At 40.1% G+C, this 16190-nt stretch overlaps 1 pseudogene across 1 annotated transcript; it reads left to right on the forward strand.

Moving 5' to 3' along the window:
- Window positions 1-9590: 9590 nt before the first annotated feature.
- LOC309623075 (small ribosomal subunit protein eS6 pseudogene) lies at window positions 9591-14517 on the forward strand (annotated as a pseudogene). Its single transcript has one exon. The product of its transcript is annotated as a small ribosomal subunit protein eS6 pseudogene (transcript).
- The last annotated feature ends 1673 nt before the right edge of the window (window positions 14518-16190 follow it).

Here is a 16190-nt window from a genome sequence, read left to right on the forward strand (position 1 = left end):
TATGCCTCCAAAAGGACCAGCCTCAAAATTACCAAGGGCACTTACATAGAGACCAGCAGTTAGAAAGAACACAGAAATGAAACACAGACTGATAAGTGGGTGGAAGTCATTCATCTTTTAAGGCCCATAAAAAAAAGAGAATTTTAAATTAAAACGTCTACAATAGGTTCAACACCTCTCTCTCAGCCCCTCCCCTCCCTTTGTCATGGAACAGCATTCAAGTGTGGGAATGTTTCTCTTAAACATGTGTAAATCACACATTTAGTCATGCTCCAGGCAGGAGCCCCTACCAAGGGGTCCAAGGGGAGGGAGGCAAAGGATATTAAATACTAGTCCAGCAGTGTGTTAATGAAACATTTACACAAGCATTTTGTGTGGTTATAATAAAAAGGGGGGCCTCTTTCATGGCACCCTTTCATTACTTAGCACAATCTTTAAGAGGATTAATGTTGGGGGAGGTAGGGGTAAGAATGTGCTTATCAGTTGAGTCTCAGGATCAGTAATGCCAGTTCTTAATAGATTGCCTCTGGATTTGGGATTACTGCCGTGCAAATTCTTCCAGGCTTTCAATAGAATAGAGAGCAGTTTGTTTTCTCCCCTTCGATGCGGAGAGCTATTGACTTCGTGATGAAATGACCTGGGACTCAGTTTATTCATATTCTTCCTTTCTCCTCTGTCACTTCAAACAGAGAGACTTATTTATTTATTTAGGCTCCTGGTGGCTGATGCATCAATATATGCATTCATGCCACTGTTACTCTGATTAAGAAGCAGCTAAGGAAGCAAGTTTAATAGCAACCAACTGACTTTTATGACATTCATATCAAGCATCATATCAAGAAAAGGAAGTTACTGAGAAGACAGCTCTACATTTTAGAAGTTGTTTGTTCTCTGCATCTCATTTTCTGAAAGGTTTCCAAACAGCTCAGTTAAACTACATATTTTGGAGGACACTGAAGCTAGTAAGTGGCCCTTTTATTTTTCTGGGGAGTTAGAGGCAGTTTTTGTTGGCAGTCTCCTGAAAGAGTACAGCACTGATGGATCATGCTGCCTGAGGTCCCCTGGCTTCTCACTATTTTTAGCACAAGGAAGATGTTAGTTGAAACAGTGTACAATGGACTAATCAGCCATAATAGAACTCACACTGTTTTTTACTTCACATTGCACTTATTATGTGCCTTGAATGTAAACAGTTCTTTGCTCTGACAAAGATGGCAGCTTGCCATGGTGGGATTCAGTCTTCTCTAAAGCTCAGTAAACATTGAATAGAAACAAGCCTGAGGACTCTGAAAAAGCAATTGTTTGAATGTATGTCACTCGCAGCCTTAGACAAAATTATTTTTGTTCCTTCCATCCTTTACTCTCCACCTCCTTCCTCAAATTAGCAAGCATTCACATACACCAGTTATCTGTGTATGAAAAATTATTTCGATCATTTCTCCACCCACATTTAAAGAAGCAAAAAATCACATTTTACATAAAGCCTTGAATGATGACACCCTGTACAATTTACACTCATTGTGAAACATGTGCAACTTAATGTAATAATATAAAGCTTGATCACGTAAGTAAATTGAAGTCTCTTTAAAGTATGATAAGAGAGATTCCGATTCTATTTAAAATTACACCCAACACCAAAAGGAAGGTTATTTTTTTGTACCATCTGTATCTGCCATTAGCAGATTCAATAGTTTGCTCTCAAAACAGATTTAGAGCAATTTACTATAAAGTAAATTGTTGTTGGCTAGCCTTCCTACATTGTTATCATCCCATGATTTTCCAGCCATGTTGGCTTATTTAAAAGTATTTTGAATTATGATCACAGTAATACATGTCTATGACATAAACAATCAAATAGCAGAAGAGGGTTTATAAAGAAAACTATCCCTTTCCCACATAGCCCTTTCCATGCTCAGGCCCATTTCCAGCAGCAATTTTTAACCTTTTTGGTTTTTTAGCTCTTCTGGGAATTACCTTCTAAACTCTAAATAAATAATAGGCTTATAATGGTTTTTCTTGACTCATTCAACGAATGATTCAACAAATATTCATTGTGGGGTGGGAATGTAAATTGGTGCAGCCACTGTGGTAAACAGTATGGAGGTTTCTCAAAAAACTGAAACTAGAACCACCGTATAACCCAGCAATTCCACTCCTGGGTATATGTCCGAAAAAAACAAAAACACTAATTTGAAGAGATATTTGCACCCCATGTTAGTAGCTGCATTAGTTACAATTGCCAAGATACGGAAGCAGCCTCAGTGTCCATCAATAAATGAATGGATAAAGAAGATGTGGTACATATATACAATGGAATGCTACTCAGCCATAAAAACAAATGAAATTTGCCATTTGCAGCAACATGGATGGACCTGGAGAGCATTAATCTAAGTGAAATAAGTCAGATAGAGAAAGACAAATACCGTATGATATCACTTATATGTGGAATCTAAAAAATACAACAAACTAGTGAATATAACAAAAAAGAAGCAGATGAACAGATATAGAGAACAAACTGGTGGTGACCAGCGGGGAGAAGGAAAGGGGGAGGGGCAATATATGAGTAGGAGATTAAGAAGTACAAACTACTATGTATAAAATAAGTTAAATACAAGGATATATTGTACAACATGGTGAATATAGCCAATATTTTATAATAACTATAAATGGAGCATAACCTTTAAAAACTGTGAATCACTACATTGTCCACCTGTAACTTATATAAAATTGTACAGTAACTATACTTTAATTAAAAAAACCCAAGTATTCATTGTGTGCCCACTATCTGTCAAACTCTCTTCTAAGACTGAGATACAAGAGTAAACAAAACAGACAAAAGTTCTTGTTCTCATGGAGCTTACATTCTGTTAGGGTGGTGATGAGGAGAGTTAAGTAATAAACAACATCCATGAACAATTTCTATAGTATATTCAAAAGTGAAAACTGCTGCTGAATAAAAGAAATGGGAAAGGTGGGCAAAGGGAGCACTGAGGAGGAGAGGTGGTTTGCAGTTTAAAATAAGGTGGTCAGTGATGACCTAGCTGAGAATGTGATATTTGAGCAAAGACATGACGGAGGCAATTCAGTAATCCATGAGAATATCTCAAAGGAGAGTGGTCTAGGCAGAAGGAACGGCAAGTGCAAAGGCCCTGAGGCAGGAACATGCCCCCCCAAATGATACAAATGAACTTATTTACAAAACAGAAATAAAGCCACAGATGTAGAAAACAAACTTATGGTTACCAAGGTGGAACGGGCGGGGGAGAGGGATAAATTAAGAGCTTGAGATTAACACTGTTACTGTTAATCTGTTATATACTGTTATACTGTTATATATAAAATAGATAACCAACAAGGACCTACTGTACAGCACAGAGAACTCTACTCAATACTCTGTAATGACCTACATGGAAAAATAATCTGAAAAAGAGTGGATATATGTATATGTATAACTGATTCACTTTGTTGTTCACCTGAAACTAACACAACATTATAAATCAACTATAGTAAGTCCCCTACATACAAATGAGTTTCATTCTGAGAGCACGTTTATAAGTCCAGTTCATTCCTAAGTCCAACAAAGTTAGCATAGGTACCCAACTAGTACAATCAGCTATATATACTGTACTGTAATAGGTTTATAATACTTTTCACACAAATAATACTAAAACAACAAACCCAAAAAATAAACAGTTTTAATCTTACAGTACAGTACCTTGAAAAGTACAGTAGTACAGTACAACAGCTGGCATACAGGGGCTGAACAGGCAAGAAGAGTTACTGATTGGAGGAGGGAGAGAAGGTGGGAGATGGTAGAGCTGAAGGATCGTCAGCAATAGGAAACAGAGGGCAAGATGCAACTTCACTCATGCCTGACGATGATGGAACTTTGCAAGTTCACATCTTTGAAAGTTTGCAACTTGAAGGTTCATATGTAGGGGGCTTACTGTATATGCCAATAAAAATTATTAAAAAAAAAAAAGAAACAGCAAGGAGACCAGCTTGGCTGAAGTGGAGTGAACAAAGAAGACCGTGAGATGGGGCCTGTGAAGGAAAGCGATTGGGAGGTCAATCATGTAAGCACCCCATTGAATTTTACCCAGCAAGAGATGGAAGTTACGGGAAGAATTTGAGTGGAGAATTGATTAAATAGTATCTAAGTTTTTGCTCTATTGAGGAAAGGATATATGCAGACAAGAATGGAAGCAGGAAATTGTTTTGGAATATCTATGGTGATCCAAATAAAAAGAGAAAACTCAGAATGGGCTAATGGCAGGGGAAGGGGTAAAGTGGTCAGATTCTGGGTGTACATTGAAGTGTACATGATTTTCTGACAAATTGGATTTTATAGAATGTAAGAGAAAGAAAGACTTTGCCTGAGTACTGTAAGGAAGGAGTGGCCCTTAACAGAGATAAGAGAGACTGAGGTAGAGTGGGTTTTGGGAGGAAGATGTGGTTATGGACATGTTCCGTGTGAGATGCCTTTTAGACTTTGAAGTGACGATAACAAATAGACAAGCAGAAATAAGAAGCTGGAGTTCTGGGGTGAGATCTATAGTGCACATTTGCATTTTTGGCCACTAGCATATATATAGTATTTAAGGTCATATGACTGAATGAACTCACTAAGGGAATGAGACTAAAAAGCAAAGTCCCAAGACTGAGCCCTGGAACACTCCCGCAATAAAAGGTTAGATAATGAGGAGAAACCTGCAAAGAAAATGGAAAGAAGTGAGGTAGGAAGAAAACCAGGAGAATACTGGGAGAAAGGAAAGTAGAAAAGTAGACTAATAATTACATAACAGGCTCACATGATTCACAGTAATATACCCATGTTAGAGAAAGAATTATGAAGAGAATGGAGATCTTGCAACCAAATAAAAGGTAGCACTAAAAATATTATATGAATAGTTTTTAGTCAGTGATAAATAATCATATGAATAATGTTTCATTAAACATTAGAAGCATTCCCTTTAGAGCAGGGGTCCTCAACCCCCAGGCCATAGACTAGTACAGGTCCATGGCCTGTTAGGAACCAGGACACAGCAGGAGGTGAGCAGCGGGTGAGCGAGAGAAGCTTCATCTGTATTTACAGCCGCTCCCCATCACTCGCATTACCGCCTGAGCTCCTCCTCCTGTCAGATCAGCGGCGGCATTAGATTCTCATAGGAGCGCGAACCCTACTGTGAAGTGTACACGCGAGGGTGCTCCTTAAGAGAATCTAATGCCTGATGATGTGAGATGGAGCTGAGGCAGTGACGCTAGTGCTGGGGAGCGGCTGCAAATACAGATTATCATTAGCAGAGAGGTTTGACTGCACAGAGACCATAATAAATCAATTGCTTGCAGACCCATATCAAAACCTTATCAGTGTGTGGCAAGTGAAAACAAGCTCAGGGCTCCCACTGATTCTGCATTATGGTGAATTGTACAATTATTTCATTATATATTACAGTGTAATAATAATAGAAATAAAGTGCACAATAAATGTAATGTGCTTGAATCATCCCAAAACCATCCCCCCACCCTGGTCTGTGGAAAAATTGTCTTCCACGAAACCGGTCCCTGGTGCCACAAAGGCTGGGGACTGCTGCTTTAGAGTTTAGAATCAGTATTCTAAAACTGTCTGGAATAAAAGAAAATATACGTAAGATAACATTGCTACGTACTAGTAATAATCACTTTTAAGTATTATGAAACTCAACATCAACAGAGACTATATATACCAAAGAGTAGCTTTAACAAAGAATGTGAAAGATGCGAATGGATAATATCACAATACTGTTTTGAGAGGTATAAAAGTTAAAGAGATTTAGTAGAGATACACGTTTATTTGATTATGAACTGTATGACTGGATATTGGAAAAATGTCGATTTCCCCTAAATGTGTGGGTTTATTATAATTCAAAACAGAATTCTGACGGGCAAATTTTGGGTACAATAATGATCAAAAGAGCACTATTTGTAATAGCCAACAAACTATAAACAATCCAAATGTCCATAAATAAGTAAATAAATAAATAGTATGTCCATTTAATAGAATAATATATAGCAATGAGAATGAATGAACTCTACTATAGACAATGATGGTGATGAATCTCAGTAATATAATAATGAGCAAAATAAGGCAGACACTAACGAGTATGTACTTTATGATTCCCTTTATATAAAGTTCTGAAACAGATAAAAGTAATGTTAAGATTCCCAGAAGTGGGCTTCCCTGGTGGTGCAGTGGTTGAGAATCTGCCTGCCAATGCAGGGGACACGGGTTCAAGCCCTGGTCTGGGAAGATCCCACATGCCGTGGAGCAACTAGACCCGTGAGCCACAACTACTGAGCCTGCGCATCTGGAGCCTGTGCTCCGCAACAAGAGAGGCCGCGATAGTGAGAGGCCCGCGCACCGCGATGAAGAGTGGCCCCCGCTCGCCGCAACTAGAGAAAGCCCTCGCACAGAAACGAAGACCCAACACAGCCAAAAATAAATAAATAAATAAATAAAAAAAAAAAAAAAAAAAAAAAGATTCCCAGAAGTTTTGGAAGGGAGTCTTTAGTTCTGGTGATGTTTCATTTCTTGATTTTTTGGCTGCTGGTTACATATTGTGTCCATTTTGTAAAAATTCGTTGAAATTACATTTGTAATTTGTGTACTTTTTATATGAATATTTGACTTTGATAAAACTTTAAAAATACCAATAGTTTTAAAAAATTGGACATACTGATTTAACCATTTGCTTGTAATTGCAGACAATAAAAAAGTAGCTTCTAGTTTGTTCAGAAAGGAAAGTAATAATGAAAAACTGTATAAAATGTATAAAAAATCAGAAATGAGTGGAATATTCTGGCAACAGCTAAGGATCAATGGACAGAATACAACATTTGGTTGAGGTGAAAAATAATTCAGTAGGGGAAAGGAATGATCAATAAATGATGCTGCATTTTCAAACCTCCCTATGCAACTGGGTACAGCCATGTGATCAAATTTTAGCTAATGGGATATAAGTGAAATTGAAAAATACCACTTCCAAGTCTTGCTGCTCAAAGGATTGGGCTTCTGGTCCTTCTCTCCTGTCCTTCTAATTTAGAGAAGGTGAGATTTAAACAATTGCCTGAGACTCAGCTGTTTAAATGGGAGCCACTGGTCAAGAATAGCAGAATCACCTTCCTAGGCTTGGCCTGTTAACTGTACAAGAAGTAAACTTCTAGCTTGTTAAGCAAATAAGCAAACAAACAAGAAAACAAAGAAAGCTGCAAGTGCTGGCTGTTCCTTTAGGAATGTATCAGTTATCTATTGCTGTATAACCAATTACACCTAAATGTAATAGCTGAAATCTACAAACATATATCATAATTTCTTTGAATAAGGAATCTGGGGAGCAACTTAACTGGGTACATTTCACTCAATCAAGATCCCTCATGAGGTTGCAGTTGAGCTGTCAGATGGAGCTGCAGTTATGATCCAGACTCAACTGGGCTTGAAGGACCTGCTTCCAAGCTCAGTCACTTGGTGGTTGGCAGGCTTCACCTCCTCACAGGCTGTTGGCTAGACAGTCTGAGCTCCTCTTGTTCTATCGGTTTGAGGGCCTGAACTCCTCGCCACCTCACGTGGTTCTCCCATAGGGCTGCTTGCAATAGGGCTGCTTCCTCCCCGTCAGTGTAAGTGAGCCAAGAGAAAGGGAGAGAGAGAACTCAAGACAGGACCTGCAGTTTTTTATAGTTTAATATTGAGCTACTGAGTCCAGCCCATCCTCAAGGGGAGGGGATGACACAAAGGCGTAAAAGACAAGAGGCAGAGATATTCAATGCCACCTACCACAGGAAGAAAAATCAAGTTAGATCCTCACTTAACACCACACCAAAATAATTTGTAGATGAATACAAAATGGAAATATAAGAAGTCAAATCCTTCTTAAAAATAGAACCAAGTCTATGTGAATGTTTCTCTAGTATCAGGATGGGAAGAACAGCTAAGCTTAAAACCATGGTAGCTCCTGTCACAGGCTGGGTTTTCTAGGAAGCAGACACTGAAATGGGTTAGAATGTGAAAGCCTTACCGGTAGGCAACACTGTGAAAGGTAGAGAGGAGGAAGCAGGATCGGGCAGGGAATGTGGATCTGAAAGAAGTCGGTTAGCCCCAAGGGGAGCTCCGGAGCCAAGATTTCCCATTAGAGCAGTCCCAGTTCGGGTAGACCAGCTAGGCCCTTGAACAAGTTTCTTGTTCTATATGTGGTTAGGGCTGCCTTGAGAACAAGAGCAATCACGGCGTGAAACCTGAGGAGGATCAAGAAGGAACTATGGGCTTCCCCGGTGGCTCAGTGGTTGAGAATCCGCCTGCCAATGCAGGGGACACGGGTTCGATCCCTGGTCCGGGAAGATCCCACATGCCGCGGAGCAACTAAGCTTGTGTGCCACAACTACTGAGCCTGTGCTCTAGAGCCTGTGAGCCACAACTACTGAGCCCACGTGTCGCAACTACTGAAGCCTGCGCGCCTAGAGCCCGTGCTCCACAATGAGAGAAGCCACTGCTATGAGAAGCCCGTGCACCGCAATGAAGAGTAGCCCCCACTCGCCGCAACTAGAGGAAGCCTGCGTGCAGCAACGAAGACCCAACACAGCCAAAAAAATAAAAAATAAAAAATAAAATAAATTTAAAAAAAAAAGAAGGAACTTATAGCTGGAGGTTGTCCACCAGCTGTGCCATTTAACTGGGCAACAAGTCCAGTTTTGGAGATCTGAGCTGAGCGTCGAGGTCTCTGCCACAGTCCGCCCCTTGCGGCATTTACACACAGTGCTTCAAACACTTGTGCAGAGCGGCGCCTCAGGGCTGGAATGGGCTGCTTTTCCTGAGGAGAAACTGCCCTCAGGCTCCTGCTCTAGGCAAAAAATACCCATTAGAGGGATCCTGCACTGGGCAGAAATGGCCAAGCTTCAGTGCCTCTTTACTGGCTGAAGATCATCCTGAAAATAGTGGGCCCTCAGCTCAAAAGCTGAGGCAAAACCTAAAAGGACTAAGAGCTAGAGGCTGAAGCTAAGCCCACACCTGGTCACTGGGCAGGGAGTTCTTTCTAGGAGGGCAGTCTGAGCAACACACAATCACAAACGAATATATCAAAACAATTTTTTTACTTCACAGAAACATAATCCTCAACATGCAAATATATAAAACATAATAGGAAAAAACCCATGACATGTTAATATCATAATTTCATAAAAGGCTAACGCCCTATCAGAACATCAGTCTTTAGTAAAATCCACAGTGTATGTACTGTATATGATAAATTTAACATATTGTTAAACACTTAAGACATAAGTGAATACTTAGAACAAAGCCCTCAAACCCAAATAAGTATAATTAACTAATAGATATGAAAAAATATTCAGCTGGCCTCACAAGTAGTCCAATGAATGCAATAAAATTTTATTAAAGCAATAAAATCAGTTTTGGCAGCCTATCGAATTTCCAATTTTTTTAGTAAATGATTTAGTTTTGGCAAATGAGCTTTAAGTTAGACATTTGCACATGCCTGGCAGGAGTGTCAATTCATATTTCTGTAAATCAATTTGGCATCAGGTTTTAGGAGTTGTAAAAACAAATCCTTTCACTCAGTATTTCTACTTCAAGAGTTTATCATCTCTGCTGTGTCTCAGAGGCAAGCAACTGCTTCAAGACAAAGCTGAACATCTCTTTCCCAACCACGGGCTGCCAGAAACTCACTGAAGTGGACATCAAAGGCAAATTCTGGAGCTTCTATGAGAAGCGTTTAGCCACAGAAGCTGCAGCAGATGCTCTGGGTGAAGAAGGGAAGGGCTACGCGGCTGGAATCAGTAGTGGGGATGCCAAACCAGGTTTCCCCACAAAGCAGGGTAGAGACTAGGAGGACTAGAGAAAAAAAGCACAGATCTGTTCAGGGGATGCACTGTGGATGCCAATCTGAGTGTTCTCAACTCAGTTATTATTTTAACCAATAATAACCATTGGAAAAAGATATTCTTGCACTCACTGATACTACTGTGCGTCATCGCCTGGGGCCCAAAAGAGCTAGCTGAACCCACAAACTTTCCAATCTCTCTAAAGAAGATGATGTCTGCTAGTATGCTGTGGAAAGCTCCTGGACAGAGAAGGTAAGAAACCTCGGTGCCCAAGACTCAGCGTTAACGTTATTCCCTGTGTCCTGCAACGCCAAAGTCGGCTTGTTGCTCTGAAGAAACAGGGTACTAAGAAAAATTAGGAAGAGGCCACAGAATATGCTAACCATTGGCCCAGAGGATGAAGGACACCAAAGAAAAACTCCAGGAACAGACTGCCAAGAGATGGAGGCTGTCCTGTCTGACAGCTTCTACCTCTGAGTCCGGTCAAAAATAAGGTTTTCTAAGAGTAAGAAATAAATAAGGTCAGACTTAAAAAAAAAAAAAAAAAGTTATCTTAAGGAAATAATCAGAAATGTGAACAAAGGTTTATACATAAAGATATTCATCTTAGCATTATTTGTTATGTCAAAAGCCAGAAGCAACCCAAGGGCTCAAACTTAGGCAAAGTGTTAGATAAACTCCATCGTATCTGTAGGATAGTGTGTTGTGCAACCATTAAAATGAAAATGGGTGATGAATCTTTAATGTCAAAAGATAATGCTTATGATGGACGTGTGAAATGAAAATAAAAAGAATTGCATAGATAGCATTACCCCAAGTATGTAAAAATCCATAAAAAGATGCGTAGAATGAGATATTCTAAAACTATAAACATGGATTTGATTATCTTTGGTTGGGTGATTTTATTTTCTTCTTTTTACTTTCAACTTTTACAAAATAAACATTCTTGGAGTCGTCTCAAGAGACAGTTGCTAGAAGCTTTCCTTGCCCTTAGAGAAAGGGCTGGGTCACGTGCTTCTCCCTGTGTGCCTCCTGCCTTTCTCAGTGCACACCCCTCTCTTAGCATTTCCTCGTGGTGCTCAAGGTTTCCGTGCATATATCTGCCATGCAGTCCTGATATTAACTATGTGGAGTTGGGTCAGATTTCAGATTTCACAGGTCGAGAGCACAGAGCTCTACAACATACCCCTCACTTCAGACACCAGCTGCAAGCTCTAGAGTTCTCAGGCCACTCACACTTCTGACCAACCGGCTACAAATCTGGAGCTTCCCACTACCTCCCCAGGTTCTATAATTTGCTAGAATGACTCCAAGAATTCAGGAAAGCATTATACTTAGGATTATAATTTTATCATAGAGCACACAAATTAGAACCAGCCAAATGAAGAGACACACAGGGTGAGGTCTGAGAGGATCCCAAACAAAAATGTTCCCTGTCCTCAGGATGTATGACCCTCCTGGCACACTGATAAGTATCACTAACCTGGAAGCTCACCAGAGCTTCCGATATACAGAGTTTTTATGGGGGTTTCATGACATAGGTTTGATTGATTGAATCCTTGGCCATGTGATTAAACTCAATCTTGAGCCCTCGTCCCCTTCTCAGAACTTGGACTTATAAATGCGTGGCTCAAAACCTTAACCCTCTAATCATGCAGTATGGTCTCTCCAGCACGGAAGCTCCATCCTGAAATTATCTAGGGGCTCCCCAGGAGTCACCTCATTGGCATAAATCCCAGTGTGGTCCAAGGGACCCACAATGAATAACAAAGACACTCCTTTCACTTTGGAAATTCCAAGGATTTAGAGGCTCCCTCCGAGGAAGTGGGGCAAAGATCAGCCGAATTCTTTCTTATACAACAGTATCTGTCTCACCCATTGGCTATGGCCTCCAATATGGAGGGACCATGCCTATGCTTGGGACTGGCACCCAGCAGATTTTTTTTTAGTAAATCTGGCAGCTTAGGAAAGTTAGCCTAAGGCCCATTAGTAAATTAGAGAAGCCCCTTTCTGTCTGTGAGTCCCAAGTTGACACTTTCTCTGTTACCTTCCACCACAGTATCCTCAGAAGGTCATTTTTCCAGGAATTAGTAATGAACTGATATTTTGGTCCTTTGATAATTTAATCCATCATTGAGAACAGTAATACGACAGCAATGACCATGAAACAGTTTTTTCTTTCACCATCTTCTTTCCCCCCTCCTGGGTGATATCTATCTATAGAAACACGTTAGCTAGTCTTGAATTAACTAGCAAATTAATAGAGAATGTATTAGCTTTGTACGAGGAAAGGCAACAAATAGAAGCACAGGATTGACAATTTCATGGCTGTGTTTATGAGTGTTTAAGACTGTCAATATTAAGTAAGTTATAGAAGTAAGTGCTGGTATTTCCATTTTTGTTCTTAATCTAAAGATGGCCTGGGGATGGGCTTTTAGAACATCAATATGGTGTTTGGTGAATTTAACAACTTAGTTGATTGTATTTATGTTTGCTCGTTTATTCCAAAAGTTATTTACTTCTGGTGGGTTATATAGTCAAGGCTGAGTATTGAATATTTAACTTAGTTCTCCAAGTCTTTCATAATTTCTATTTCACAATTTGCTAGATTAAAACTAGGACTACTGCCTAGAGTTTTTTTGTTTTACTTCATAAGACTATGTACTCAAAATTAAGTCACTTAAAATTAAGTCAACTTTTTATTGAGGCAAAATAATACATATCCTAATTTTAAATGTTTTACACAAAGACAACGGCAGAAGTTTCTGGGCATCACAATTCACTAAGTTTTTCCTCTAAGCACATGGAGACGCCTTGCTGGCGTCCTAGGACAGTGGTCCTGGGTGTTGCTTCACTTTCTCCAGGCCCCTGACTGGTCTGAACTCTTATTTTTTCTCTTCCTATCTGAGCAGACTTGATTCCAAGCTTGTGCGAGAAGACAGGACTTTTTGTAAATTAGGATGAACAGAGAGCCTTCTGTGTTTATTGGATTTTTTATAGTCTCCTGTTCTTGCCTGAGGGTAGGGGTCTCCTGTGACTATATTCACAGTAATTCCTAGGTATCATCCAATACCTGGTCCATATTTAAATTTTCCTATTAAAATTAAGGGTTGATTTTACTTTATTTAAAACTGGGGAGAATAACAGCATGTTTGTATGTAACAGGATGATGCAGCCAAGAAGGGAAAACTGATGATGCAGGATTGAGTAGAGACCTTTGCAGGGGTGATGCCCTTAACCAGGGCTGTGCACCTCACTCAGCTCCAAGTGAGACTGTCACGTGGCCTTCTCTGTGCATGGTTGTCACAAGAGGGTGCATCAAGGGGGCCTGTCTGTGCAGGCTACAGGGGATGGGACTGAAGGAATTAGCAGCCCACCAAAGTGGTTTGAAGATTATTTTAAACTGAAAACATCTGAACAGACAGTAGCCACAGACAGACGTTATCTCAAAAAGAAAAACCTCCCAAAAATACAGCTGCCACTGACTACCCCCATCTACCCCCCCTTCCCGCCCCCTAGGGAGTTCCCTGTTTGAAAGAAGACAGACCTTCAGCCCTGAGAAATATGAATTCATCTGCTATACTCCCTACCCCCCACCAGGAGGAAATTTCCACCCAGGAAGGAAATAGTCTGCCCATTTCCATTAGCATCTAAACACTCAATAAGGGTTTCCCTGGTGGCGCAGTCGTTGAGAGTCTGCCTGCCAATTCAGGGGACATGGGTTCAAGCCCTGGTCCGGGAAGATCCCACATGCCACGGAGCAACTAAGCCCATGTGCCACAACTACTAAGCCTGTGCTGTAGAGCCCATGAGCCATAACTACTGAAGCCCACGTGCCTAGAGCCCGTGCTCCACAACAAGAGAAGCCACCGCAATGAGAGGCCCGTGCACCACAATGAAGAGTAGCCCTCGCTCGACGCAACTAGAGAAAGCCCATGTGCAGCAACAAAGACCCCATGCAGCCAAAAAAATAAATAAATAAATAAATAAATGAAAAAAAAAAAACACCCAACAAAAGCGTCCATATGTTCCCACTGAAACCCTAAGCCCTGCTCTTTGTTAAGCTGGTATATAAAACTTTCTCTCTATCCATTCCCTGAGTTACTCATAACTGAGCAACTCCTGTGTGCTCCTGTTAAAGAGATCTTGTCTTTTCTCTAGCTAATCTGTTTATTTTCGGTTAATTTTCAGGCCTCTGACTATTTGGACCTAAGCTGGTAGAGAAAAACTTTTTCCTTCCCACAAGATCGTAGGTACATGTGGAGAGTTGGCCTTAGTTAAGAGCATGGACCCTTAATCTATAGTAACAGGAGAGAAGGCAGAAGGATTTATGCATATTCAGACTCTCTCTCATTCTCAAACACACTAGAAGTGTCATCTCTTCTCACTGACTCATGTCCTCACTTCCCATTCACTACTCTACCTATTCCAATAAGGCTGCCAGGCTTAACACATATTCATTCAATTATTCATTCATCAAATGTTTCTTGAATCCTACTAGATAGTCTAGGCCCTGAAGATATAGCATTGAACAAAATCCAAAAATCCTTGCCCTTATGGAGCTAGATCTCCGGTGGGGGAAAACAGATGTGAAACAAACTACATAGTACTTTCAGTGGTAATAAGTGTGATGGATAAAAATATACACATACACACACACACACACACACACACACACACACACACGAAAGGCAGGAAAGAGAGTGATGGAGTGTTGGCTGCCTCACCAAGAAGGAAGCACTTGAATAAAGACCTGAGGAGGTAACGAGCAAGCACTATGGATACAGTGGGAAGTCTTTTCCAGGAGGAGGGAGCGGATAAGCAGTGGGAGTGTGCCTGGTATATACAAGGAAGAGCAAAGAGATAAGTAGGGAATAAACAAGGTGAGGAGGCACAGCAGGAGATAAAACCAGTAAGGTCGTATGGGGTCAGATTGTGTGGGAGCTTGTAATCATTGCAAGTGCTTCGGCTTTACTCTGACTCAGCTGAGGACCCAGTGGAGGGATGTGCGCAGACAAAATGGACTGTGGGGAGCGAGGATGGAAGCAATGACAGCAGTAACAATGTTGATGAGATAATTCCGCCAAGAAATAATGGACACTGCTTTGGAAAGCAATCTGGCAGCTCCTTAAAAGGTAAAACATAGAGTTACCCTGTGATCCAGCGATCCAGCAATTGCACTCCTAGGTACACACCCAAGAGAAAGGAAAACAAATGTTTAAACAAAACATGAATATGTATAGCATCATTATTTCTAAGAGCCAAAAGGTGGAAATAACCGAAACGTCCATCAACTGATGAATGGATAAACAAAGTGTGCTATATCCATACAATGGGATATTATTCAGTCATAAAATGAATGAAGTACTGATATATCCTACAACATGGATAAACCTTGAAAACATTATACTATATGAAAGAAGCCATTCACAAAAGACCTCATCGTGTACAATACCATTTATATGAAAAGTCCGGAATAGACAACTCCATACGGATACAAAGTAGATTAGTGACTGCCAGGGACTAGGGGAAAGAGGGAATGGGGAATGACTGTTAAATTTTTTTTTTTTCTTTTTAAATATATCTTTATTTCTCAAACTCAAAGCTTTATTTCATCAAGTTCTAACACATTTTGCATTGACAAGTGATTTCACCTGCATCCCATAAGAAGGTCAGTGGCCATTACACCAAAGAGGAAACCTCACATATCCTAGGAAATTAATATTTGAAAGGCTATGCAAGTATAGAATAACAAAAAAGCTTCCAATTTAGTCTAATTTGTATCTTTTCATCTATAGAAATTTGGAAATTAATGGCTAAAAGCTTAATTTTCCTAAAGCAGTGATTTTTTTAAAAATTCATGAAAAAAAAAGACCAGATTGCTTGAGTTTTAAAACACCCACAGATCCATATTATTTAACGACTTCCTCTTTAGCGGATGGTCTTCTCACCTTCCTATGCAAACATAGGAAATTTTGGAACTAAATGTTCCAAAATTAACTGTGGTGATGGATGTACAACTATGCAAATACAATAAAAACCACTGAGTTGGGCACTTTAAATGGATAAACGACGTGGTACATGAATTATATTTCAATAAAGCTATTATTAAAAATAAGAAGAAACAATGGAGTTTAGCATAGGGAGGTGGTGACATGTGGTTAGGGGTCGGAATACTTTGAAGGTAGAGTTAATAGAATTTGGTGACGACTGGATGAGTTGTAGGAAAGTAAACTAAGAGTCAAGGATGTGGCACTGACACTAAGTGAGATGAGGGAGAATGCAGGGGAACAAATTTGGGGAAGAAAATCAGGAACTTTCTT

The sequence above is a fragment of the Balaenoptera borealis genome (assembly GCF_965194805.1).
Source record: "Balaenoptera borealis genome assembly, chromosome: 2".
Taxonomy (NCBI): domain Eukaryota; kingdom Metazoa; phylum Chordata; class Mammalia; order Artiodactyla; family Balaenopteridae; genus Balaenoptera; species Balaenoptera borealis.